This window comes from Pinus tabuliformis, chromosome 2_1, assembly GCF_031772625.1.
Source record: "Pinus tabuliformis cultivar Carrire ecotype Pingquan chromosome 2_1, CPIR1, whole genome shotgun sequence".
NCBI classification, from domain to species: domain Eukaryota; kingdom Viridiplantae; phylum Streptophyta; class Pinopsida; order Pinales; family Pinaceae; genus Pinus; species Pinus tabuliformis.
Genome location: NC_142299.1, coordinates 509971107 through 509976027, shown reverse-complemented (window position 1 = coordinate 509976027; position 4921 = coordinate 509971107).

Sequence of the window (4921 nt, the reverse complement as noted above, 5' to 3'; positions counted from 1 at the left end):
TGTGTAAATACTTTCCTTTGATTGGATGAATTTCGAAAGAAATGGGTCTTTTTTCTTGCATTAAAGCAACACCAATTCCATTTCTTGAGGCATCACATTTCACAATAAAGGTTTTTGTGAATTCCGATGTAGCTTAGACTGGTGCTTCGCACATTGCCTCTTAAAGATGTTCAAAGGTTGTCGTTGCTTCTGGAGTCCATGAAAATGCATATTTCTTCAATAATGTTGTTAGATGTGCTGCTATTTTCCCATAATTCTTAACAAACTTTCAATAATACCCTATCAACTAGAGAAATCCTTGCAGATTCTTTATGGATGTGGTGATTTTCCATTCCTTAATGGTTTTAATTTTGCTAGGGTCTACCTTAACACCTTCATGAGTTACAATATGACCCAGATATTCCACCTCTTGTATTCCAAAGAAACATTTGTAGATTTTCGCATATAATAGTTTCTCCTCTAGTATTTTGAGCACCATGTCAACATGTTGAACATGATCCTTCTAAGACTTGTTGTAGATTAGTATATCATCAAAAAATACTAACACAAATTTTCTAAGGAAGGGTTTGAAAATGGAATTCATCAAACCTTGAAATGTAGAAGGTGCATTGGTAAGACCAAAGGCATGACGAAAAATTAATAATGACCCTCATAAGTTCTAAATGTTGTTTTTGGAATGTCTTTAGTCTTCATTCTGATTTGATGATATCATGAATGAATACCCAACTTGGTGAAGTAAATTGATCCATGCAATTCATCCAATAACTCATCAATGATAAGAACGGGAAATTTATCTTTAATAGTGAGCTTGTTGAGCTCCCTATAGTCTGGACACATGCACCATGATCCACCCTTCTTGTGAACCAATACTACTACGGTAGAGAAAGAAATTTGACTAGGTTGAATTATACTAGCCTCTAGCATTTCTGCAACCATATGTTCAATTTCACCCTTTTGGGTGTATGGATCTGTAAGGCTTGATGTTTGGAGGAACACTTCATCGAATCAAATGAATAGCATGAACATGATCACAAATAGATGGGAGGCCTTTGGGAGGCACAAATACAGGGGAATGATTGTCCAAGACTTTTTGGGGATTTGGAGAAATAGATGATTTCGATGTGGGAAACTCTAGCGAACATAATTGTGCAATTATGCCTCGTTGTTGTTTCTTTAGAAGCTTTGTCATTCCGTTATAGCTAATTATCCTTCCCTCTTCCCCTGTGATACCCCTTAATTCAAATTCCTTTCCTTCTGAAGGAAATTTCATGAAAATTTCTTGAAAATTAAAAGCTATTGTACCCAAGGATTGTAGCCATTGGACTCCTAGTACAACATCAACACCACCCATTGGAATGGAAAGAATTGGGCTATTCAATACATATTATCCCATGGATAGATTGATATTATGGCACTTTCCTGAGAAATTTATGGTTCCTCCACTTGCAACCATCACTTGATACTCTAGTGCTGGAAATAGGAAGAAATTCAATTCCTTGGCTATCTTACAATGAATAAAATTATGGGTATTACCTAAATCAATCAACACTATTACCTTTTTCTTCTTGATATGCCCTTCTATCTTAATATTTTGAGGAGTGGTAATTCCAACCAATGCATTACAAGATATGGTCGGATTCATGTCTTCTTTCTCTGGGGTTTTTCCCTGATGTATATCCTCTTATTTTTACATTTCTTGTTCCTTTTCTTCCTCCTCTTCAAAATCTATGTAAAATAATTTCTTCTCAGCACACTTATGACCTTTAGTGTATTTTCTATTACAACTGTAACAAAAACCTTTTTCTCTTTCTTCTTACTATTGTTGTGGTGTCAACCTTTTAGGTTGTGGATGGCTAGGGGAAACAAAACTTCCATCCTTATGATTGTGAGTTGTAGGATTCCTTGTTGCCATAATTTTTCTTTCCATTTTTCTTACCAGCCTGAATGCCTTCTCTAATGAATGAGGTTCCCAAAGGAGAACCTCATGTTGGATACTATCCTTTAAAGTCCCTATGAACACATCAATCCTATGCTCTTATAGAATATCTTTTACCATTATATTCAATTTTTGGAAGTCTTCAATGTGCTCCATCATTGAACCCTTTTGTTTGAGATTTATCAATTGGCTAAAAAGAGTGTTTCTTTTTGTATCCTCATAATGTGCTATCATTTCATTTGTAAAAACAACCCAAGTGACAATTTGTTTTCAAGATCAAAGTCATTGATAGCATACAAACTAACTTGGTTCCAAATATAAAGTTGCAATGCGTACCTTTTGTATGTTTTGCACATTATGGAGATTGAGAAATTGCTCCATCTATAGTATCCATGTTATGGGATCCTTGCCATCAAACTTTCTCATATCGTTCTTTGGAACATCGTGGGTCTTTGATCCAACGTTAAAGTCTATGAAATAATGATTAACATTTATTTTGTTCTCATAATTCGTTTCCCTTACTACGCTTTCGCCATTAATAAGCATTTCTTAAAGAAACTTTGTCAAATCTATCTTCAAATCTTCCATCTTAGCTTCCATGTCATTCATCTTAGCTTCTACGTCATCCACTTCATATTCCATGCCATACATCTTAGCTTCTACGTCTTTATTTAAACCATCTATATTAGCTTATGTTACTTTTTGTGAGAGTGAATTTTGTTGCACTTGGTCTCGTAATTTTGATATATCATGCTGCTTTTCTTCCTCTTCTTTATGAGTCATGCTAGAGATTTCAAGATGCTTACTAGTTTCCATTTTCTTTCTTTGGGGCATCAATTAATAATAATAATGTTTCTCTGTGCCCTTTGAATTCGTTCAAACTAATTTTTCAAACCAAACTTATGAAAAAATTTAGAATCAACTACACACATTTTTTCACTTTGTAGGAGTGCAATATTGAATCTACTTTGTCTTTGTAATTTCGGATCTCCAAGTTCTAAAATATCGTCATGTGGTAACCCTCTAAGTCTTATTTCTAACCTCGCATGTCTGATCAAGATTGGATTCTTGAATAAAGAGTTATGCCCAATCTCCCACGATGACCTAATTATAGATTGGTTTAGTGGAGCGAACTTGTACGATGTGCCACATGTCACTGTTTTAACCTTAGGTTATAAAAGTAATACCCAACAAACTATAGTCTATTTTCTTTCTGTCACATCTTACGACATTTGAATCAGTTGCTCAGAGAGAGAGTTATGACAATTTTCCCAAGGTCACTAGTTTGGGATGTAACTGAGTAGCCTGTAGAAACCCTAAATGTATGGGACCGTATCTTTGACAATATAGCGAAACAAGATCTGAAATTCGGCCTTGAGCTTCACCAATATCTAAGCTTAAATGGGTTTTAAGTGTAGAGTCTGAACCTTCGTAGAAAAAAAGTATAGAGAAACTTCCCCGATGACCTGTTTGAAATGGAATTCTGGAGCTTGCAAAAACCCTAAATTCCTCAGATCATATCTCTGAAAATATAGCGAGCCAAGATCTAAAATTCAGACGCGAGGTTTAGAATGAATTCGGCTCAAAAGGGTTTTTTTAGCTTCTAAAACATCACAAAAAAAACGTTATAGTGAAGATGCCACGATAATCTGTTTGGAGCAGCAAAACCCTAGAATCCACAGCGCTGATACCAAATGTTATGAAACCAACTCACAAAAAGATAGAAAAGTGAGATAAACGCCTTAGAATTCAGCTTCTTCAAGGGGGAAACCTCCTTTACATTACACAGATGAACAATTCTTGGATAATACAAATGTCAAAACCACCTTTCTATATATAGGAGTCTAAGGGGTCACAATATAACCAAAACCGACTTAACACTAATAATATAATGGCACAAAAATAACACTAGTGCGCTTCTATGGGCAACAATAATAACAATATGGGGACAAGAGGGGCACAACAATAACAATAAGGGATACAATGACAATAGTAATGGGGGAATCACTAGTATTGTAGGGACCTAACATAATATGTAAAATTCATATCAATAAAGCTTTAGATATATATTGTCATATGCAAAAATTGTATTTATTGTGTCCAAAAATATTTTATAGTGTAATATAAGAAAAATGAGTAAGCATATTATAAGTGACCTCTACGCATAATATAAATATGTTATTTTTTTTAAATTTTTAAAAAATATAAAAAAATAAATTCAAACTTCATTTTTTTAATTCATATTATATTTAAAACGTATATATAAATGTTATAGGCAAAAATACACCACCAAAAATGTAAAATAAAATATAATGTAAAATAAAATATCTAATACAAAATATAACCGGTAAAATATCCAGCAATGTATAATTTAATTTCAAAACCAAAACACAAAGATATATCAAGTAATGTACAATTTAATTTCAAAACAAAAACACAAAGATACCAGTTTCATCGGAAGAAATTGGTTTATTTATAATGTAACGTTAAGATACTTTTCGTTAGGTGCATGTAGACTCTCTGTGTTCGATCACGACGACGATACAGTTAATAATTAGAAAACATGTCATATAATCGACTTTCCAATAATTAGAAAGCATTGTTGGTGCTCGGTGTTCTCGCTGTTCGAAACAAAGCTTTCTACGTCAGAAAGCTTCTTGTGGCCCGACTGGTAAGTCCGGTAGAAGAGCAGATACTAATTATGATGAAAAGACCATCGAATAAGCTTCACATGTACGTGGGGAGAAGCAATTTCTCCGAATGAAAAATGGAAATTTCTCCGAATTCAGGACGAGCGCTGTAGTAAGCAGTTCATACATCTTCACTTAGGGAAGGGGGAGAAGCTTGCCGAATGCCCTTATATTCAAGTTGGATATCGTAGTTTAGTCATACATATTAAATACCAAATATAAGATTTTGGCATATATATTGTTAGATGCAATTGTTGTATCTAGAAATATATAAAATATATATCTTGAAATATAA